Consider the following 24375-nt stretch of genomic DNA (forward strand, 5'->3'; position numbering starts at 1 on the left):
CAGGATAGGGATAGAGACAGACATACCCAAGAGTCAGGAATCCCTGCAATCAAAGGATTTCTTTTTTTTTTTTCCACCTACTGGGTTCAAGGGATTCTCCTGCCTCAGCCTCCCAAGTAGCTGGGATTACAGGCGCCCACTACCACACCTGACTAATTTTTGTATTTTTAATAGAGCCAGGTTGGTCTTGAACTCCTGACCTCAAGTGATCTGCCCGCCTCAGCCTCCCAAAGTGCTGGAATGAGGTGTGAGCCACTGCACCCAGCCTGAAATAAAAGGATTTCTAAGAACAATGAAGTACTATTTACAGAGAGCTTCTGAATTTAAAAACAAAACAACTAAACTAAACTAAACTAATTTACTACTAAATCTGCCTTGTAACCTTAGAAAAGTTACTTTACCTTTCTGAGCTTTCTAATCTGTAAAGTACTAAGATCTCTGCTCAAATATAGCCTCACCAGAGATGCTTTCCCTGTCCACCCATCTAAAATAGCAGCTACCTACCCACAACTCTCTTCATGGCATTTCTCATCTCCTGACTTTATCTATTGATTGTTAATTTATTCATTGTCCATCTCTGCCTACTGCTGTATCTCCAGCAAAAGGATGGTGTTCTACCTCACATCTAGGGCTATTCTCCTCCTTAGTCTCCAAGTTCCTGCCACTCTGAACTTCTGTTGGGTCTTCAAATACAAGAGAACGGGCAAGGAGTGTGCTGAAAAAAAAAAAAAGTTACATAAGAGAGAGGGGAAACTGGAGTTTTCTTTCAGTGGGGGAAGGAGCATGCTTTCCAAAAGCAGAGGCAGTAGGTGGGACTCAAGGCAGCACTGGCACATTTGGGTGACATGGATAACCGCTTGTGAGACACAGCTTCCAAAGAGCTCTTTGTTACTCAAGAAAATGCTTATAATTCAATTACAGGTTAAAAACATAAAACTAAGATACAAATTTCTATCTTTAGTTCTATCTCTACTACATTTAAAAATGCAACGAAAGGCTGAAAGGAAATACATCAATATATAGAAGATGATCAGGCCGGGCGCAGTGGCTCACGCCTGTAATCCAAGCTACTCAGGAGGCTGAGGCAGGAGGATCGTTTGAACACAGGAGGCAGAGGTTGCAATGAGCCGAGATCGCACCACTGCACTCCAGCCTGGGCATCCCTGTCTCAAAAAAAAAAAAAAAAAAAAAAAAAAAAGACGATGATGGCTACAAATATGTTTATATCCTTATCCCTGCTTTTACATTAAATTTTTTAAAATCTTGTATTACTTTTTTTTCAGACACAGGTTCTCACTCTGTCACCCAGGCTGGAATGCAGTGGCATGATCCATAGTTCACTGCAGCCTTGAACTCCTGGGTTCAAAGGATCCTCTCACCTTATCCTCCAAAGTACCTAGGACTATAGGCATGTGCCACCATACTCAGCTACTTTTTAAAAGTTTTTTTCAAGATGTGAGTCTCACTATGTTGCTCAGGCTGCCCTCAAACTCCTGTGCTCAAGTGAGTCTCCTGCCTCAGCCTCCAGAGTAGGTGGCATTACAGGCACAAGCTACCATTCCCCATTCACCTGTATTACTTTAATAATCAAGAAAAATATGACCAGGCATGGTGATTCATGCCTGTGATTCCAGTACTTTGGGAGGCCAAGGCAGGCGGATCGCTTGAGGTCAGGAGTTTGAGACCAGCCTGGCCAACATGGCAAAACCCTATCTCTACTAAAAATACAAAAAAAAAAAAAAAAAAAAAGCTGGACATGGTGGCAGGCACCTGTAATCCTAGTTACTAGGGAGGCTGACTTAGGAGAATCACTTGAATCGGGAGGCAGAGGTTGCAGTGAGCCAAGATCGTACCACTGTACTCCAGCCTAGGTGACAGAGTAAGACTCTGTCTCAAAAAAATAATAATAATCAGCCGGGCGCGGTGGCTCACGCCTGTAGTCCCAGCACTTTGGGAGGCCAAGGTGGGCGGATCACCTGAGGTCAGGAGATCGAGACCATCCTGGCTAACACGGTGAAACCCCATCTCTACTAAAAGTACAAAAAATTAGCCAGGCGCGGTGGCGGATGCCTATAGTCCCAGCTACTCGGGAGGCTGAAGCAGGAGAATGGCATGAACCTGGGAAGCAGAGTTTGCAGTGAGCTGAGATCGCGCCACTGCACTCCAGCCTGGGCGACAGACCGAGACTCCATCTCAAAAAAATAAATAAATAATCATAATCATAATCATAATCAAGAAAAAATACGTATTGATAAATGAAAATAAAAAGATCATAATGGACAAAGAAATCCAATTGAAGAAGCTCTCATCAGCCAAATCTGGACAAATCAGAACATCAAAATAAATAATAGTAACAGATGAGAACCAACAGACTAAAACAAGAATCTATGAATCCACAGGGATACAACTCAGGAAAAGGAAAACCTCTTCCTTATAGTACAATACAAACTAATAAAGGTACAAGGAACGATGAATTAGAAGGTCATTGCTTATCACAAACTAATCAAGTTGTACACATGAAATATGTACAGTTTTTTACTTGTCAATCATCCCTCAATAAAGATGTCTTTTTAACAAATCATTGTTTGGAAACTACCAGAGTAATAATTGACTCAAGCAAGAATCATCAATGGTTGCTAACACAAGATGATGAAAATTTGATGGGGACAGGATAATTGCATAGTATTACTGTATCTCCCTACAAGATATTCCCCCAAAAAAACCCAAGAAAATAGTATCTTTGGAGTATTACACACTACCTTAACCAATATTAGTCAACTGATATCATATAACTCCTGATACAATGCATTAAGAGCACAATGTCATTTCTGTGGGATTCGTGCCAAAAACATGTAACAAAACTCCAATCGTGAGGAAACATCAGAAAACAAATCTAAATTGAAGTACATTCTGTAAAATAGCTGGCCTGTGCTCAGTAAAAATGTCACAGTCAATGAAGACAAGGAAATATGGAAGTTTTGTAAGTCTGAAATTATGTCAAAATTTTGTTAAATTTTTTAAACTTCCAAGCACCTGCCACTCCTACAATTCACCATCAAAACAAAAGGAAGTTTCTTCTAAGAAAGATAGCCACATGAACACCGATCTCCAAACTTACCCACAATCTCCCCCGACCCAACAACAACAAAAAAAAAACAAATGATTTTAAAATATTACAAATATGGGGATATCTGCATCATTTCTGAAAAATAGGTTCCATCCTCATGTCAAAAACAGAGAAACTTCTGCTACATAAATGAGAAACAGGACCAAACTGTAATCACTGAGGAGTCAGTTCACATCTCTTTTTCCTGGTGAAGTGGTTCAGTGTTTCAGGAAGTAAGTAAGTACTTTCCCAGCAACTTGTGGGAAATAAAAACAATCACTTGCAAAGACCTTCTACTCCAGTGAACCAATAGCTTCCAGAAGCTGTATGCCAGAGAATGCAACAGCAGGTGGGCCACTCCAAAGAGAAATGCAGTGGGTTGATGGGCGTCTCCCTGAGACAAATGATGCTTCCATAACATTAAGAGAGAAGCAGGAAATCATGCAGGGGAGAAAAGGCTGAAGAAAAAATTAGGTACAAAAATCCAGCCTTTGGGGCTGGTCACGGTGGTTCATGCCTGTAATCCTAGCCCTTTGGGAGGCTGAGGCAGGAGATGTTTTATGTAAGCTTCGTGGTAACTACAAAGCAAAAAACTCTTAGTAGAAATGATTCAAAGCATACCACTAAAGAAAATCAATATAATTAGTCACATTGATATAATAAAGAAGAAAAATATTATCATCTCAAGAGATAGAGGAAAAACATACAATACAATAATGATTTAAAGAGAAAAACTTTTAGCAAACCAGGAATAATTTCCCTAACCTGATAAATGGTGTCTCTCAAAAAAAAAGATTATACTTAATAGTGAACATATGCTTAAACATAGCCACATATTTAATAATGAAATGAAGAAAGCTTGCCTTTTGAAATCAAGAACAATCAATGAAACCAGCTATCAGCACTTCCTTCCTATTGCATTAAATATTTTAGACAGCACAGTAAAGCAAGGGGAATAAAAGACAAAGATTAAACAAAACTCACTATTCACAGAAGATATATCTATGTGGAAGATCCAAAATACTACAGATAAATTATTTAAATTAATAAGATAATTTAGCAAGATTGTTGGATGCAAACAGCAATAAATGAAAATTATTTATATGTCTATGCTTGCAATACATAATTAGAAAATAAAATTTTTAAATAATAATGCCACTTATAAAATAATTTTTTAAATATAGAGTAAAATCCTGGGAAGGTATTGGCAATAACAGCAACATTGTTTTAAAATCTTCCCAAATATCCACGTGGAAACCAGTAGTTCTACTAGATTGCAAGCCCAAAATCCATGGATAATATTTACAGTATTAAGATAAACCCCAAAAGACAAGTCTATGAGAACAAACCACAAGAGCCACAGACCTGTTTAGAATCAGAATCTGTGTGGGAGGAAACAAAGGAAGCAAGAGAGCATCTGACAGACCTGGGGATGGGGGACAGGGAAACCAACCTCTCAAAATAATCAACAGGTACTCACCAGAAATCATGGGAAGGCTATTAGAGAACAGCAGCTAAAACTAGAAGATGTCTTGCCTAATCCAATAACAGTTGAGTGCATGGAGTCAACAACAGAAACTGAAGGGACCAGGGCAGACTAGATTCTATGAACTCTTAAAATTAACCAACCAGGGATCTTTTCCAACCCAGAGGCCACAATGAGGAGAAATTCCTGTGAATAAAGCCAAATTGAGCAATACAAGAACAAGAATGATGAAGGATAGGCCAGACACGGTGGCTCATGCCTGTAATCCTAGTACTTTGGGAGGCCAAGGCAGGAGGATCACTTCAGGCCAGGAGTTCAAGATAAGCCTTGACAATGCAGTGAAAACCCATCTCTACCAAAAAAAAAAAAAAATTAAAATTAAAATTAGCCAGGCATAGTGGCACACGCCAGTGGTCCCAGCTATTTGGGAGGCTAAGTGGAGAGGATCGCTTGAGCCCAGGAGTTCAAGGTTGCAGTGGGCTATGATCACACCACTGAACTCCAGCCTGAGCAACGGAGTGGGACCTCATTCTCTAAAAAAATAAAATAAAATAGGCCAGGTGCAGTGGTTCATGCCCGTAATCCCAGCACTTTGAGAAGCCGAGGTGGGAGGATCACTTGAAGTCAGGAGTTCAAGACAAGCCTGGCCAATATGGTGAAACCCCATCTCTACCAAAAAATACAAAAATTAGCCAGGCATGGTGGGACACACCTGTAGCCCCAGCTACTCGGAAGGCTGAGGTGAGATAATCACTTGAATCTAGGAGGGGGAGGTTGCAGTGAGCCAAGATTGCACCACTGCACTCCAGCTTGGGCAACAGAGTAAGACCCTATCTCAAAAATAATAACAATAATAATAAAATAAAATTAATTAATTAAAAGATAATTTTAAGAAAACAGAGAAATGAAGGATATACAAGATCCAGATAAAAATGGGGAGAAGAAATTTCCACTTTTGACCATGAAAGCAAAACAGTGTCTGGAGTTACCTCCACAAAAACACTACAAAACTGTACAAATAGGCCAGGCACGGTGGCTCACACCTGTAATCCTAGCACTTCAGGAGGTCGAGGCAGGCAGATCACGAGGTCAGGAGATCAAGACCATCCTGGCTAACATGGTGAAACCCCATCTCTACTAAAAATACAAAAAATTAGCCGGGCGTGGTGGCGGGTGCCTGTAGTCCCAGCTACTCAGGAGGCTGCAGCAGGAGAATGGCATGAACCCAGGAGGTGGGGCTTGCAGTGAGGAGAGATCGCGCCACTGCACTCCAGCCAGGGCAACACAGCGAGACTCCGTCTCAAAAAAAAAAAAAAAAAAAACCCTGTACAAATAATTAAAACAACTATTTTCATATATTAAACAAAGGCAGTACAGCATTGCAATCTCTAAAAAAAAAAAAGGCCAGAAAACAAGGTAACTAATTGCATGATTGCCCCATTTTTCTGCTACTGATTTCCAAACTTTGGCACAGGAGGAAGAATACAAACAGAGCCTGGCAGTCTCAGCACTTAAGGAGGCAAAAATCAGTTCAGGAAGGCTTAGGTGACTAGAATTAGCTGGGCTAAGTACTCAACAGAAGGGAGCCACAGAGAAAGAGCTCTAGGAATCTGGATAAAGTACCTTCGAGCCATTAGCTAAATATCAACCTGCACATGTATAGTATGAAACCTCATAAGAACAGGCAAAGAATAAATTCCAAGGAAAGAAAATTACTGGGGAACTACAGGTAAAACAATTCCTAGAACTTGGAGAAGAACAAGAATTACTCAAGTTTCCATCAGCCAGTGTGGAGAGACTTTACTGAATACTTGGAACATTCAAGGTGGCATAAACTAGCTCTAGTTCTAGTAGTAGGACTACTTTAGACCTGAAAAAAAAAAAAAAAAGTCTTAAAAGCAACCCTTAAACAGCCAAAACTGATCTTCAAGTAACTTAACTGCCTGTCACAACAAAGGCCAACATTCCTTAAGATAGTACAGACAAACCTAGCACTGAACAACTAAAAATTCATAATTTCAACCATCTAGTCAAAAATTACTAGACATGCAAAGAAGCAGGAAAAGTGACCCATAATCAGACAACAAAAACAGAAATGATAGACTAATGGAATTAACACACCATAACACTAAAATAGCTGTTATAAATATGCTTAATATGGTCAAGGACTTAAAAGGAAAACATGAACAGAATGAGGAATATAAGATAGCTAGCTAGCTAGCTAGCTAGACAGACAGATAGATATTTTCTTTTTTGAGACGGAGTCTCACTCTGTTGCCCACACTGATCTCAGCTCACCGCAGCCTCTGCCTCCACGTTTCAAGCAATTCTCCTGCCTCAGCCTCCCAAGTCGCTGGAATTACAGGTGTGCACCACCACAACTGGCTATTTTTTTTTTTTATTTTTAGTAGAGACAGGGTTTTGCCATGTTGGCCAGGCTGGTCTCGAACTCCTGACCCCATGTGATCCAGCTACCATGGCCTCCCAAAGTGCTGGGATTACAGGCATGAGCCTCCATGCCTAGCCATGATATATTTTAAAAATCAAATAGAACTTCTAGAGCACCTGAAATGAAAATTTCACTGAAGATTATTGGCAGATTTTAACAAATCAGTGAACTTAAAGATATAGCAATAGAAACAATCCAAAATGAAGCACAAAGAAAAAAAAAAGACTGAAAACAATTACCAGAGCATTAGTGACTGTGAGACAATATCAAATGGCCTAAAATGTGTAACTGGAGGTCCAAAATAAAGGGAGGATGGGAAAATGAAACCAGACCAATTTTCCAACAAGCCAGATGCCCATAGAACTGAAGCTTGAGAAACTTACATTTGTACAATGAGATGAACCTGCTGTATGTTGACCAACTACTCTTCTTTACTCCTCCCTAATTCCTCCATATATATATACATATATACACATATATATATACATATACATATATATACATATATACATATACATATATATACACATATATATATGAAGAAAAGACTCACATAATTGAAAGGATAAAAGGACAGTTCTACAATAATAACTGGAGACTTTAATACCCCACTATGAACAATGGACAGAAGCAGCAGACAGAAGATAAGCAAGGAAATAGAGGACTTAACACAATAAACCAACCAGATCTAACAGATGTATTCAGAACACTCTAGCCAACAGCAGCAGAATACACATTCTTCTCAAGTGCACATGGGACATTTTCCAGGATAGACCACAAATTTGTAGGCCACAAATTTCCTTTATTTTCTCAATAGAATTAGAAAGATAAATATCATACAAAATATCTTCTCCAGCCACAATAGGATGAAGTTAGAAATGAATCACAAAAGTAAAACTGAAAATTTTACAAATTTGTGGAAATTAAACAACACACTCTTAAACAACCAATGGATATCAAAGAAGAAACTACAAGGGGAATTAGAAAATACTTAACAGATAAATGAAAATGAAAACACACTTACTAAAATTTATGGGAGGCAACAAAAGCAATGCCAAGGGGGAAATTTATAACTATCAATGGTTACATTAAAAAACAAAAAAGAGGCCGGACGCAGTGGCTCACACCTGTAATCCCAGCACTTTGGGAGGCTGAGGTGGGTGGATCATTTGAGGTCAGGAGTTCAAGACCAGCTTGACCTACATAGTGAAACCCTGTCTCTATTAAAATACAAAAATTAGCTAGGCATGGTGGTGGGCGCCTGTAATCCCAGCCACTCAGGAGGCTGAGGCAGGAGAATCGCTTGAACCTAGGAGGCGGAGGTTGCAGTGAGCCGAGATCACGCCACTGCACTCCAGCCTGGGCAACAGAGCAAGACTCCCTCTAAAACAAACAAACAAACAAAAACCAGCTCTTGAATCAATAACCTAACTCTAAAACTTAAGAAACTAGGAAAGCAAACTAAACCCAAAGCTAGCAGAAGAAAATAATAAAAATTAAAACAGAGATGAATAGAGAATAGAAAAACAATAGAGAAGCCAAAATTTGTTTCTTTAAAAATATCAACAAAATTGACGAACCTTTAACTAGATGTACTAAGGAAAAAAGAGAAGACTCAAATGATTAAAATCAGAAATGAAAATGGGGATATTATTACCAATTCCACAGAAATAGAAGGATTATAAGAGAGTACTATGAACTTATGAACAACTGTACACCAATAAACTGGATAACCTAGATTAAATGGACAAATTCCTAGAAATACAAATCTACTAAGACTAAATCACAAACAGAAAATCTGAATAGATCTATAACTAGTAAGGAGACTGAACTGGTAATCAAAAATCTCTCAACAAAGAAAAGCTCCAGACCTGATGGCTTCATGGGTGAATTCTACTAAACCTTTAATGAATTAATATCAATCCTTCTCAAACTTTTCCAAAAAATTGGAGAGGAGGGAACACTTCCTCATTCATCCTATAAGGCCAACATTACCCTAATACCAGAGCCATACAAAGACATTACAAGAAAAGAACACTACAGACCTATATTCATTATGAACTTTGATGCAAAAATCCTCAAAAAAATAATACCAAACCTAATTCAGCAGCATATTAAAAGGATTATACACCATGACCAAGTGGGATTTATTCCTGGAATGCAAGGATGGTTCTGCATACAAAAAATCAATCAGTATAATATACCACATTAACAAAATGAAAGAAAAATAATGATCCTCTCAACTGATGCAGAAAAAACATTTGACAAAACTCAATACCCTTTCATGATTAAAAAAAAAAAAACTCAACTATCTAGGAGTTAAAGGAAAATACAGCTGGGCATAGTGACTCATGCCTGTAATCCCAGCACTTTGGGAGGCCTGATGACCACTTGAACCCAGGAGTTCAAGACCAGCCTGGGGCCAGGTGCAGTGGCTCACATTTGTAATCCCAGCACTTTGGGAGGCCGAGGCGGGTGGATCACCTGAGGTCAGGAGTTCAAGACCAGCCTGGCCAACATGGTGAAACCTGATCTCTACTAAAAATACAAAAATTAGTCAGATGTGGTGGTGTGCACCTGTAGTCCCAGCTACTTGGGAGGCTAAGGCTGGAGAATAGTTTGAACCTGGGAGGCAGGGGTTGCAGTGAGCCAAGATCATACCACTGCACTCCAGCCTGGGTGACAGAGCAAGACTCCATCTCAAAAACAAACAAATAAACAAACAAACAAACAAAAAACAGCCCAGGCAATATAATGAGACCTCATTTCTAAAAAAAAAAAAAAAAAAAAAAAAAAATTTAAATTACCTGGGTATGTTGATGTACTTCTGTAGTCCTAGCTACTCATGAGGCTGAGATGGGAGAATCACTTCAGCCCAGCTCAATGCTACAGTGAGCCATGATGACACCACTACACTCCAGCCTGGGTGACAAAGTGACACCATGTCTCAGCAAAAAAAAAAAAAGGAAAATATCCCAACATAATAGCCATATACGAAAAACTCACAGCAAATGTCATACTTAATGATAAAAGACGGCAAGCTTTTCCTCTAAGATTAGAAACAAGTGTAGAATGCCTAATTTTGCCACTTTTATTCAACGTAGTACTGGAAGTCCTAGCCAGAGAAATTAGGCAAAAATATAAATAAATAAAAGGAAACCAAACTAGAAAGATTATATGATCTTATACATAGAAAATCCTAAAATTTTCACCAAAAAAATTTTTGAGCTAATAAATGAATTCAGCAAAGTAGCAGGATACAAAGTCAACAATCAAAACTCAGTTGCATTTTTATACACTAACAATGAACAATCTGAAAAGAAAATTATGAAAACAATTCCATTTGTAACAGCATCAGAAAGAATAAAATACTTCAGAATTAACTTGGCTGGGCACGGTGGCTCAAGCCTGTAATCCCAGCACTTTGGGAGGCCGGGCACGGTGGCTCAAGCCTGTAATCCCAGCACTTTGGGAGGCCAAGGTGGGCAGATCACCTGAGGTAGGGAGTTCAAGACCAGCCTGACCAACATGGAGAAACCCCGTTTCCATTACCAAGTTACCCAGGCATGGTGGCACATGCCTGTAATCCCAGCTACTCAGGAGGCTGAGGCAGGAGAATCACTTGAACCTGGGAGGCAGAGGTTGCAGTGAGCCAAGATTGCACCATTGCACTCCAGCCTGGGCAACAAGAGCGAAACTCCATCTCAAAAAAAAAAAAAAAAAAAAAGAATTAACCAAGAAGATGAAAGACATGTACAAAGAAAACCACAAAACATTGCTGAAAAAAATTAAACGAGACATAAATAAATGGAAAAATATCCCATGTTCATGGGTTGGAAGACTTAACACTGTTAAGACGTCAGTATTACCCAAAGCAATCTACAGATTTAGTAGCTTTTTTTTTTTTTTGCAGAAATAGAAAAACACGTCCTAAAACTAACATGAAATCTCAAGGGACCCTGAATAGCCAAAATAATCTTGAAAAAGAAGAAAAATGCTAGTGTACTCACATTTCCTGATTTCAAAACATATTACAAAGCTATAGTAATCAAAATAGTGTGTTATTCACATAAAGAAAGATACAGACCAAGGGAACAGAATAGAGGGCCCAGAAACAATGTATGGAAAAATGATTTTTTGCAAGGGTGCCAAGACTACTCAATGAGTAAAGGACAATCTTTTCAACAAACGGTGCTGGGAAAACTGGATTATGTACAGGCAAAAGAGTAAAGATGGACTCTTACCTAACACCACATACAAATACGCAAAATAAATCAAAGACCTAAATGTAACACTTAAAATTATAAAATTCTTAGAATAAAACATACGACAAAAGCTTCACGATAGTGGATCTGCAATGAATTCTTGGATATAACACCAAAGGCAAAAGCAGCAAAAGAAGAAACAGACAAACAGGATTTCATTAAAATGTTTTAAATTTGTGCATCAAGAGACACTATCAAAGGGGTGAAAAGATAACCCACAGAATGGGAGGAAATAGCTGCAAATCATATGTATAATAAGAGATTAATATTCAGAATATATAGAGAACTCGTAAAACTCAACAACAAAGAAACAAACAACACAATTCAAAAATGGGCAAAAGACTTAAATAGACATTTCTCCAAGGAAGATATACCAATCTCCAAGAAGTACATGAAAAGATGTTCAACGTCACTAATCATTAAGGAAATGCAAATGAAAACTACAATGAGATAATACCTCACATCCATTAGGATGGCTAATATAAAAAGGCAGAAAATAAGAAGTGTTGGTGAGGATGTGGAGAAATTGGAATCCTTGTGCCTTGCTGGTCAGAATGTAAAATGGTGCAACCACCATGGAAAACACTATGGTGGTTCCTCAGAAACTTAAAAATAGAATTACCATATGATCCAGCAATTCCACTTCTGGGTATACACCCAAAATAAGTGAAAACCAAGCCTGCAGTGGCTCAGCCTGTAATCCCAGCTCTTTGAAAGGCTGAGGTGGAAGGATTGCTTGAGCCCAGAAGTTCAAGGCTGTAGTGAGTGGTGATCATGCCACTGGACTCCAGCCTGGGAGACAGAGAGAGACCCTGTCTCTTAAAAATAATAATAATAGGCTGGGCACGGGGGTTCACACCTGTAATCTCAGCATTTTAGGAGGCTGAGGCGGGTGGATCAGCTGAGGTCAGGAGCTCGAGACCAGCCAGGCCAACACAGCGAAACCCCGTCTCTATGAAAAATACAAAAAATTAGCTGGGGGTGATGGTGCATGCCTATAGTCCCAGCTACTCGGGAGGCTGAGGCAGGAGAATCGCTTGAACCTGGAAAGCAGAGGTTGCAGTGAGCCGAGATCGTGCCACTGCACTCCAGCCTGGGTGACAGAGTGAGACTCCATCTCAAAAAAATAAATAAATAAAAAATAATAGATTCATGTTTCTTAAACACATTCTAGAACAGTTGTCCTTAAAAGCAAGCTTTACGGAAGGGAGAGAACTGAGTTTTGGCCAACTGGCCACTTCCAACACCCATAAAGCCCCTTGAGCCCCAGGCGGACTCCTCTTCCCATATGGGTACAACCCTCCGTGGTGCCCCTACACCGTCATCCCAAGCAACTCCTAGGCTCATGCCCTGTGGGGAGTGCTCAGGATCCCCCAGAAATGCCCATTCCCCTCACATTACCTCCTTCCCTGGAACTATAACCTCCAGAAAAGGAAAATAAGGAGCTGGTGTCCCATTTCTGCAAAAAGCAGAAAATAACTGCCCTAACAGACCAGTGATGGGGCTAGACCCGGGTTTCTGCCACTCGGGCACTTGACACTGATGGCTTTCCCCAAAGGCAGGGACTGATGGCCGAATCCTGTCAAGGAATTGGCTCAAACTCGGACTGGATGAGTGAGGAGAGCGGAAGACAGTTTCCTGTGTCCTACGTGGGGCATAAAGGAGGGACGCCTTTGATCCCTCAGCTCCGCAGAGCCCAGGGCAACCAGGAGGCTCCCAGCCAGTTACCTGGCACCCGTCAGTGGAGCCCAGTGGGCCCGGGCCTCGAAAATGGCGCCCAACCCCACACACCCCAGATCTGGGAACATTTTAGGGCTCCCTGGGCCAAGTGACCCTCACCCTAGCCCCAAGGCTTCTGCCAAGTTCTTCAGTCCAGCCAGTCGGACAAAAATGAGGGTGAAGAAGCCCCAGCTGAGAAGCCTAGCAATCTCCTCAGGCCCCTTCAGGCGTCGACAGATCGGTTTGGGCGACACCCCTCGATCTGCCTGGCGCGCGGCCTTCCCGCCGATTCTCTGCGCATGCGCCGGCGCGCCCCTCACTCCCTACAGCTGTAGCAAACAATTTCACCACTCCACCCTCCCCAACTCCCTGCTCTCTCCCCACACGCACGCACGTGTGCACATCCTCTGACTGCTCACACGCCACTCCCTTCCCCACCCCATCCCATCCCATCCCCGACACCCACGACGCCACGCTTCAGGTGGGGCTCTAAGACAAGGCCCTTCTCTGGTGCACGCACTTTGCTTCCACCTCATGTAAGGAAGAAGAGGGTAGGAAGTGGGAGAATCGTCTCATTCATTCCTTCTAGCCTTCAAACCTTTCACATTTACTTAAAGATCACCTACTAGAAACCAAACCTTAAATATGCATCCAACAAGGCATACAGGGAGGTTGCCTTAAGAGAGCTCAGAAGCCTACTAGGGTTGCAGACAAGAATTAAAAACTCAAAGATCCCTCTCCCTCCCCCTCCCCCTCCCCCCTCCCTCTCCCTCCCCCTCTCCCTCCCATCTCCCCCCCTTCCCCCCTCCCCCTCCCCCTCCCCCTCTCCCTCCCTCTCCCTCTCCCCTTTCTTTCTTCGGTCTCTCCCTCTCCCCTTTCTTTCTTCGGTCTCCCTCTCCTTCTTTCTTCGATCTCCCTCTGTTACCAAAGCTGGACTGTACTGCCGTGATCCCAGCTCGCTGCAACCTCCCTGCCTCAGGCTCCTGTGATTCTCCTGCCTCGGCCTGCCGAGTGCCTGGGATTGCAGGCGCGGGCTGCCACACCTGACTGGTTTTTGTATTTTTGGTGGAGACGGGGTTTCGCCGTGTTGACCGGGCTGGTCTCCAGCTCCTGGCCTCGAGTGATCTGCCCGCCTCGGCCTCCCGAGGTGCTGGGATTACAGACGCAGTCTCGCTCACTCAATGCTCAATGTTGCCCACGCTGGAGTGCAGTGGCGTGATCTCCGCTCGCTACAACCTCCACCTCCCAGCCACCTGCCTTGGCCTCCCAAAGTGCTAAGATTACAGCCTCTGCCCTGCCGCCACCCCGTCTAGGAAGTGAGGAGCGCCTCTGCCCGGCCGCCCATCGTCTGGGATGTGAGGAGCTCCTCTGCCCAGCCGACCCGTCTGGGAAGTGAGGAGCGCCTCTGCCCGGCCGCCATCCTGTATAGGAAGTGAGGAGCATCTCTGCCCGGCCGCGCATCGTCTGGGATGTGAGGAGCGCCTCTGCCCGGCCGCCTCCTCTGGGAAGTGAGGAGCGTCTCTGCCCGGCCGCCACCCCGTCTGGGAGGAAGTGAGGAGCGCCTCTACCTGGCCGCCCCGTCTGGGAAGTGAGGAGCGCCTCTGCCTGGCCGCCCCGTCTAGGAGGTGAGGAACGCCTCTGCCCGGCCGCCCAACGTCTGGGAAGTGAGGAGCACCTCTGCCCGGCCGCCCCCTCTGGGAAGTGAGGAGCACCTCTGCCCGGCCGCCCCGTCTGGGAAGTGAGGAGCGCCTCTGCCCGGCCGCCCCGTCTGGGAGGTGAGGAGCGCCTGTGCCCAGCCGCGCCGTCTGGGAAGTGAGGAGCGCCTCTGCCAGGCTGCCCATCGTCTGGGAAGTGAGGAGCACCTCTGCCCGGCCGCCCATCGTCTGGGAAGTGAGGAGCGCCCCTGCCCGGCCGCCCCGTCTGGGAAGTGAGGAGCGCCTCTACCCAGCCGCCCCGTCTGGGAAGCGAGGAGCGCCTCTGCCCGGCCGCCACCCCGTCTGGGAGGAAGTGAGGAGCGCCTCTGCCCGGCCGCCCCGTCTGGGAAGTGAGGAGCACCTCTGCCAGGCTGCCCATCGTCTGGGAGGTGAGGAGCGCCTCTGCCCGGCTGCCCCGTCTGGGAGGTGAGGAGCGCCTCTACCCGGCTGCCCCGTCTGGGAAGTGAGGAGCGCCTCTACCCCGCCGCCCTGTCTGGGAGAAATTCTCCTGCCTTGGGATGCTGTTGATCTATGGCCTTGCCCCCAGCTCTGCGCTCTCTGAAACATGTGCTGTGTCAACTCAGGGTTAAATGGATTAAGGGCAGTGCAAGATGTGCTTTGTTAAACAGATGCTTGAAGGCAGCATGCTCTTTAAGAGTCATCATCACTCCCTAATCTCAAGTACCCAGGGACACAAACACTGCGGAAGGCCACAGGGACCTCTGCCTAGGAAAACCAGAGACCTTTGTTCATGTGTTTATCTGCTGACCTTCTCTCCACTATTATCCTATGACCCTGCCATATCCCCCTCTCCGAGAAACACCCAAGAATGATCAATAAATACTTAAAAAAAAAAAAAAAAACAAGGTCAGGAGTTCAAGACCAGCCTGGCCAACATGGCGAAACCCGTCTCTACTAAAAATACAAAAATTAGCCAGGTGTGGTGATGGGCGCCTGTGATCCCAGCTACTCGGGAGGCTGAGGCAGGAGAATCGCTTGAACCCGGGAGACGGAGGTTGCAGTGAGCCGAGATTGTGCCATTGCCCTCCAGTCTGGGCTACGAGAGCAAGACTCTGTCTCAAAAAAAAAAATGTGGTAAAATACACATAACATAAAATTTACCATTTTAACCATTTTCATATGTAAAAAAAAAAAAAAAAACTCAAAGATTTACTTAGGTCATCCATTCTCATACTTTCTGGTCTCTTAAGAATTATTAAGGACTCCAATAATTTATGAGTTACATTTATCTGGGTTGTATGTTTATGTGAGTTGTATCTATCACTATTAAAATAAATTTCTAAAATAGTCATTGTTTAAAAATTCATTGTGTCAAAATAACATTTTTATTTAAAATAACTATAATTTCTACTCCAAAAGAAATTTTGGGGCTGGGCGCGGTGGCTCACACCTGTAATCCCAGCACTTTGGGAGGCCGAGGCGGGTGGATCACGAGGTCAGGAGTTCGAGACTAGCTTGGCCAACATGATGAAACCCTGTCTCTACTAAAAGTAAAAAAAAAAAAAAATTAGCCGGGCATGGTGGCACACACCTGTAATCCCAGCTACTCGGGAGCCTAAGGCAGGAGAATCGTTGGAACCCAGGAGGCAGAGGTTGCAGTGAGCCGAGATTTTGCCACTGCACTCCAGCCTGGACAACAGAGCAAGACTCCGTCTCAAAAAAAAAAGAAAGAAAGAAAGAAATTTTGGAGAGAAGAATGGCATCATTTTACATTTTTGCAAATCTCTCTAATGTCTGGCTTCATAGAAGACAGCTGGATTCTCATATCTGCTTCTGCACTGAGTGTGTCAAAATAGCTCATGTCTTGTAGCTTCTGGCAAACATCACTATATTCAAAGAGGAAATGAAAGTGAAAGGCAAATAATATCTTAGTAGTATTATGAAAATAATGTTCACCTCATGGACCTCCAAAAGTGTTTCAAGAGCCCCCAGGAGTCCCTGGGCCACACTTTGAGAATCAAAGGCTTAAATTGTTATGATTGAACAAAGAAATGAAGAGGAAATTTTGGGGGTGCTGTAAGAATTCATCACAATCTTTGGGAATCATTCAATCCTTCAACACGTATTTACCGAGAGTCTACTAAATGCTAGGAACTGGGAATAGTGTAGAGAACAAAATAGACCCCATTCCTGCCCTCATTTTGCTTCACACAACAAGAAAAGAGATATATGATGAATCTCAAATAATTACATGATTATAAATTGTATTAAGTGCTATGACAGGCCGGGCATGGTGGCTCACACCTGTAATCCCAGCACTTTGGGAGGGCAAGGTGGGCGGATCACATGAGGCCAGGAGTTCAAGACCAGCCTGGCCAACATGGTGAAACCCCATCTCTACTAAAAATACAAAAATGAGCCAGGTGCAGTGGTGCACGCCTGTAATCCCAGCTACTCGGGTGGCTGAGGCACAAGAATCACTTAAAACCGTGAGGCAGAAGTTGCAGTAAGCCAAGATCACACTACTACACTCCAGCCTGGGTGATGGGGTGAGACCCTGTCTCAAGGAAAAAAAAAAAAAAGTGCTGTGACAGAAAAGGGCCATAGACCTATTTATTTCTATCTTTTTTTTTTTTTTTTTGAGACAATCTCACTTTGTCACCCAGGCTGAAGTGCAGTGGCATAATCTCGGCTCACTGCAACCTCTGCCTCCCGGGTTCAAGCAATTCTCCCTGCCTCAGCCTTCCGAGTAGCTGGGGTTGCAGGTGCCTGCCATTACGCCTGGTTAATTTTCATATTTTTAGTAGAGACAGGGTTTTGCCATGTTGGCCAGGCTGGTCTCGAACTCCTGACCTCAGGTGATCCGCCCACCTCAGCCTCCCAAAGTGCTGGGATTACAGGCGTGAGCCACTGCGCCCGGCCCATAGACCTAATTTAGAAGGAGGATTTCTCTAAGGAAATAACACTGGAGCTGAGGCTTAAAGGATGATTTACTAGGTGAAAAATGTGTGTGAACATCTCAAGCCTCGAGGCTGTGCAAAGGCCCTGAGGCAGGGCAAACTGTGTGTTCAAGGCACCAGGAAAAGTCTCAGTCGGTCAATAAATATTTATTGAATGATGTGCCCCACACTGTCCTAGACCCCTGGGATATATTTATGAAAAAGATTTTACATTCCAGTTGCACAAAGAAAGTAAATGCCTAAATAGAAAGAATTTCAGAGAGTAAGAGTGTTGATAGGGAGTTACTTTAGACAGGGTAGTCAAGAAGGACTCTTGGGGAAAGTGGTATTTCAGCAGAGGGCTGAAGGAGATGAGGAAGGGAGCCTTGTGAACAGCATAGGGAAGAACATTCCAGGCAAAGAAAATGGCAACAGCAAAGGCCTTAAGGCAGAAGTACACTTGATGGGTTCTGGAAACGGCAAAGAGTCTGATATGAATGGATCCCAGTGATTGAGGAAAGGGTAGCAACAGATCAGATCAGAGCAGCGGCAGGGGCCAGAGTATCATTTGGAGGCCCTTATAGGTCATGGTCGGAATTTTTTTTTTTTTTTCTGGGTGAGATGAAAGCTATTTGAGGGTTCTGAGTCAAGGAGTGACTTTAATTTAACGGCAGGATCCCCCTGGCTTCTGGGCAGAGAATAGGATATATGGGTGTATTCCTCTGTTTTCACACTGCTATAAAGAACTGCTCAAGACTGGGTAATTTACAAAGAAAAGAGGTTTAATTGACTCACAGTTCAGCTTGGCTGGGGAGGCCTCAGGAAACTTACAATCACGGCAGAAGGCAAAGGGGGAAAAAAGGCACCTTCTTCACAAGCGAAGGAGGGAAGAGCCCCTTATAAAATCATCAGATCTCATGAGAACTCACTCACTATCACAAGAACAGCCTGGGGAAACCACCCCCGTGATTCAGTTACCTCCACCTGGTCTCTCCTTTGACACATGGGGATTATGAAGATTACAATTCAAGATGAGATTTTGGGTGGGGACACAGCCAAATCATACCAATAGGCTAAAGATAGGAGCAGAGAGCCCAGTGAGGAGGAAATCTCTAGTCCAGGCAAGTGATGGTGTTGATTAGCTCTGGGTAATAGCAATGGAGATGGTGAAAAGTGGTCAAATTCTGGATCTATTTCAAGAATAGGGCCGACATGATTTGTTGATGGATTGTGTGGTGGTTTTAAAATACGTCTGCAAATTCTTCAACACTCTGAAAGATAAAGTCTATTTCCCCAGTCTTTGAGTACAGGCTCTCCTTAGAGACTGGATTCCAATGAACAGAAGTAATGGTGGGGAACTTCGGGACTAGGTCATAAAAAGCATTGCTGTTTCTTATTTGCCCATTCCCTTCAACTGATTTCTGTAAAGGAAGCCAGCCACCATACGGTGAGGACACTCAAGCAATCCGTGAAGAAATCCATGTAAGAGAAGAGCTGAAATTTCCTGCCAACAACCAGCACCAGGTGAGTGAACCATGGTGAATTGGATCCTCCAGCCGTAGTTACATCTCCAGATGACTACAGCCCCAGCCAACATCTTGACTGCAACCTCATAAAACACTGTGAGCAGAAATCATCCAACTAAGCTCCTCCCTGATTCCTGACCCACAAAAACTACAGTAGATAAGAAATGTTTTTTTTTTTTTTTTTTGAGACAGAGTCCTGCTCTGTTGCCCAGGCTACAGTGCAGTGGTGCGATCTCAGCTCACCACAACCTCTGCCTCCCGGGTTCAAGCAATTCTCCTGCCTCAGCCTCCCGAGTAGCTGGGACTACAGCTGGGACCACGTCCAGCTAATTTTTGTATTTTTAGTAGAGACGGGGTTTCACTATGTTGGCCAGGCTGGTCTCGAACTCCTGATCTCGTAATATGCCTGCCTCAGCCTCCCAAAGTGCTGGATTACAGTGAGCCACTGCTCCTGGCCTAAGAAATGTTTATTGTTTTAAACTGCTAAATTTGGGGTAATTTGTTACAGAGCATTAGAAAACTAATGGTGATTAGGTTTGGGGGCTGAGAGAAAGAGAAGAATCAAGAATGACTCAGCCAGGAGCAGTGGCTTTGCACCTGTAATCCCAGCACTTTGCAAGGGCGAGGTGGGAGGACTGCTTGAAGCTAGGAGTTTGATAGTAGGACACTAGCCTGGGCAACATAGCAAGGCATCGTCCTTTTTTTTTTTTGAGACAGAGTCTCGCTCTGTCGCCCAGGCTGGAGTGCAGTGATGCCATCTCCACTGCATTCTGCAGCCTCCCGCGTAGTTGGGACTACAGGCACCCGCCACCACGCCCAGCTAATTTGTTGTATTTTCAGTAGAGACGGGGTTCACCGTGTTACCCAGGATGGTCTCGATCTCCTGACCTCGTGATCTGCCCGCCTCGGCCTCCCAAAGTGCTGGGATTACAGGCGTGAGCCACCGTGCCTGGCCCGGCCCTGTCTCTTAAAGGAAAGAAAAGTGTTTGTTAATAGCCAGGTGTGGTGGCATGCATCTGTTGTCCCAGCTACTCAGGAGGCTGAGTGGGAGGATCACTTGAGCCCAGGAGATCGAGGCTGCAATGAGTCACGATGGTGCCACTGCACTCCAGCCTGCGTGACAGAGCAAGACCTCAAAAAAAAAAAAAAAGACTCCAAAACTTTGGGCCTGAAGAATTGGAAGATGGAGTGACAATTTACTGAAAAGGAAAGTACTGGAGTGTGCAGGAGGTGGGAGAGAATCAATAGTTTTGTTTTGGGCGTGTTAAGTTTGAGATGTCAATTATACAGCCAAAGGGACAGGTTAAGTTGTCCCTCACTGCAAGGAGACCTGGGAAATGAATCTCCCTGAGTCCGCAGTTCAGGGGAAAGTTTGAGACTAGGCATATAAATTGGTAAGTCAACAGTATTGTAGATTGCGATGAACACTATGGGACTGCATGATATCATCTCGTGAGTGAGTGTAGCTAGAAAGGGCTAGGACTCCCCAAATTTTAGAAGCTAGGAAAAGGACGATCCACTGAAGATTGAGGAGAACCAACCAGTGAAGAAGGAAGGAGGAAAAGCAAGAGGGAATTTGCCAGTAAAGGAGGAGGGGATCAGGTGAATTAAATGGGTAGAATTGCTGTTCTCAAACGTTAGTGCACATCAGTCACCAGGAAGGCTTGTTAAAACACAGACGGCCAGGCCAGGTGCAGTGGCTTGCCTGTAATCCCAGGACTTTGGGAGGCCAAGGTGGGCGGATCACCTGAGGTCAGGAGTTCAAGACCAGCCTGGCCAACATGGTGAAACCCCGTCTCTACTAAAAATACAAAAATTAGCTGGGCATGATGGTGGGTGTCTGTAATCCCAGCTACTTGGGAGCGTGAGGCGGGAGAATCGCTTGAACCCGGGAGGCGGAGGTTGCAGTGAGCCGAGATTGTGCCATTGCACTCCAGCCTGGGCAACAGAGTGAGACAAAAAAAAAAAAAAAAAAAAAAAACCAGATTGCCAGGCCCGCCCCCAGAGGTTCTGATTGAGCATGTATATTCGCTTCCCGAGACTGCTGTATAAATTACTACAAACCTAGTGGCTTAAAGCAACAAAAATATATTATCTCACAGTTCCAGATGCCAAAATTAAGGTGTCAGCATGCCACTTCCTTCAAAGGCTCAGAGGAGAATCCTTCCTTGACTCTTCAGTTTCTGGTAGCTCCTGGTGTTCCACTTTTTTTTCCCTCACAGGGTCTTGCTGTCATCCAGGCTGGAGTGCAGTGGTGCAATCACGGCTCACTGCAACTTCAATCTCCCAGGCTCAAGCAGTCCTCCCACCTCAGCCTCCTGGGTAGCTGGGACTGTAGGCACATACCACAAAGCCCAGCTAATTTTTTTGTTAATTTTTGTAGACAGGGTCTCACTATGTTGCCCAGGCTGGTCTCGAACTCCTGGGCTCATGTGATCCTCCTGCCTCGGCCTCCCAAAGTGCTGGGATTACAGGCATGAGCCACCTCACCTGGCCCATAATAATGTTTTGATATATATAGTGTATGCAGTAACAGGTATTCTATTTGTAGTTGTTAGGATGTTTAAGGTTAGCTGCTTTAACAAACAACCCTAAAATCTTAGTAGCTTAATACAATAGGTTGTTACTTACATAAAGTCCAAAATGCTTTATGTAAGTCCAAGGATAATTCTCAGCTTCCTGCAGCCAGTGAGTGAAGGGAGAAAGAGTAAGGATTATGGAGGACATTTTAGACTGAGTCTGGAAATGGGCTGTGTCCCTTCTGCACCCATTCCATTGGCCCAAGACCAGTCACATGGCCTCAACTTCACTGCAAGGAGACCTGGGAAATGAAGTCCTCCTGTGTGCCTAGGATAGAAGAAACCAAGTTGGTGAGCATTGAAGCTGCAGTGAGCCGTGATTGCACCACTGCACTCTGCCACCTACCCTTTGACTTCTGGTTACTCATGTACTCATCTCTGAGGAGGGATCAGTGGGTGGGAAGGAGGGATTGGTGTGTTAGTGTCCTATGGCTGAAATAGCAAATTACCACCGACTTACTACTTAGAACAACAGAAATTTATTCTCACATAGTTCTGTAGGCCAGAAGTCCAAAATCAAGGTGTCACCAGGCCCACACTCCCTCCAGAGGCTCTGAGAGAAAATCAGTTCTTTGCATCTTCCATCTCCTGGTGCCTCCAGGAATTCCTTGGCTTGTGGCTGCAGAACTCCAATTTCTGTGTCTACCATCACATGGTGCTCTCCTCTTCTGTGTCTTCTCCTCTGTGTGTTTTTTAGAAGGACACTTGTCAGCCAGGCGCGGTGGCTCATGCCTGTAATCCCAGAACTTTGGGAAGCTGAAGTGGGTGGATCACGAGGTCAAGAGTTCAAGACCAGCTTGGCCAAGATGGTGAAACCCCATCTCTACTAAAAATACAAAAATCAGCTGGGTGTGCTGGCAGGCGCCTGCCTATAATCACATTTACTCGGGAGGCTGAGGCAGAGAATTGCTTGAACCTGGGAGGTGGAGGTTGCAGTGAGCCGAGATCATGCCACAGCACTCCAGCCTGGGTGACAGAGCAAGACTCTGTCTCAAAAAAAAAAAAAAAAACCAGACACTTGTCATCAGATTTAGGGGCCACGCAGATAATGCAGTATCTTGAGATCCTGAATGTAATTACACCCGCAAAACCCTTTTTTCCAAATGAGGTCACCACAAGTTCTGGGGATTAGGACATAGACATATATTTTTGGAGAACGCCATGCAACCCACTATAATCAGCTATAATTATTTTTGTAGAAAACGATGGGAACCTGACTTAGGATGGTGGACTTGGAAAGAAGTGGCTGGGTTTGCAATGTACTTTAGTGGTAGAGCAGAGAGGCATTGGTGGTGGTTAGAAACAGAAGCTGAGGGGCTGGGCGCAGTGGCTTACACCTGTAATGTCAGCACTTTGGGAGGCCAAGGCAGGTGGATCACTTGAGGTCAGGAGTTCAACACCAGCCTGGCCAACATGGCGAAACCCTGTCTCTACTAAAAATACAAAAATTAGTCAGGTGTGGTGGTGCACGCCTGTAATCCCAGCTACTCGGGAGGCTGAGACAGGAGAATTGCTTGAACCCAGGAGGCAGAGGTTGCAGTGAGCCATAATCGTGCCACTGCACTCCAGCCTGGGGAACAGAGTGAGACTCCATCTCAAAACAAACAAACAAACAACAACAACAACAACGAAAAACCCGGGTGTGGTGGCTCATGCCTGTAATCCCAGCACTTGGGGAGGCTGAGGTGAGCGGATCACTTGAGGTCAGGGGTTCGAGGTCAGCCCGCCAACATGGTGAAACCCCGTCTCTACTAAAAATACAAAAATTAGCCGGGCATAGTGGTGCATGCCTGTAATCCCAGCAACTCAGGAGAATGAAGCAGGAGAATTGCTTGAACCCAGGAGGCGGAGGTGGCAGTGAGCAGATTGCACCACTATACTCCAGCCTGGGCGAAGAGTAAGACTCTGTCTCAACAACAACCAAAAAAATAAAACCTGAGGGATGAGGGGGGTGGTGACTCAGCGTTTGGATACAGAACTGTGTGGCTCAGGTCTGGGTTTCAAAAAGACCCCTCTGGAGCTATGTGGGGGATAGACTGGAGGGAGAGACTAGAAGCCAGGGAGAAGCCTAGAGTCAGGGTCCAGGTAGGAGAGCAGGAGCCCAGAGCCTGCCTGAGCCCTCAGGACAGAGAAGAGGGGTGGAGTGGAGACTCAGGAGGCAGGAGGGATCTGGCTTAGAGACTGATGCACTGTTGGGGGAGAGGGGACAAGATGGGGCTTTGACCCGATGACTAGATAGATGGTAGGGCTGCCTCAGATGAGGAAACCAGGTGAGAGAATTTGGGGACATCGGAGGAAACTGCAGAGGCCACTGGGTGTGCACCTGCAACCAGGCACTGCAGACCCAGATCTGATTGTCAGGATCCCAGGCTCAGTGCCTCCTCCTCTGGGGCCTCCACTCCTCGGGCCCCACTGCAGAGGCAGGAAGTACCGCCTGATGCTCAGCTTCCGCTGGGGGTGTTGGCACGGCCCAGCGCCCTCCCCACTCCCAGGGACCTTCCCACCTCGAGCCTGTAGCACTTTCACTTCCCCAGGTACCCAGCCCCTGCCCCCAGCACCTGGGTGCTCCCTGGTCCAGAACAGGCTGCAGACTCTGAGAGGCACAAAAACAAGTGGGGAAGGGGGAGACAGAGAAAAGAAGACAGGCCGGG

General features: G+C 44.8%; 1 protein-coding gene across 2 annotated transcripts in view; it reads right to left on the reverse strand.

Moving 5' to 3' along the window:
- SLC6A16 (solute carrier family 6 member 16) overlaps positions 1-13327 on the reverse strand; it is a 35906-nt gene extending 22579 nt beyond the window's left edge. The window contains exons 1-2 of one of the 2 annotated variants that reach the window (XM_054465719.1): positions 13146-13327; positions 619-715 (exon numbers count right to left, since the gene is read on the reverse strand). The gene's annotated coding sequence lies outside the window, so the exon portion shown is untranslated. The remainder of the gene's footprint in view (positions 1-618; positions 716-13145) is intronic. The other variant, XM_054465720.1, reaches the window with a different exon arrangement.
- Positions 13328-24375: the final 11048 nt, after the last annotated feature.

Source organism: Pongo pygmaeus, chromosome 20, assembly GCF_028885625.2.
Source record: "Pongo pygmaeus isolate AG05252 chromosome 20, NHGRI_mPonPyg2-v2.0_pri, whole genome shotgun sequence".
Lineage (NCBI taxonomy): Eukaryota > Metazoa > Chordata > Mammalia > Primates > Hominidae > Pongo > Pongo pygmaeus.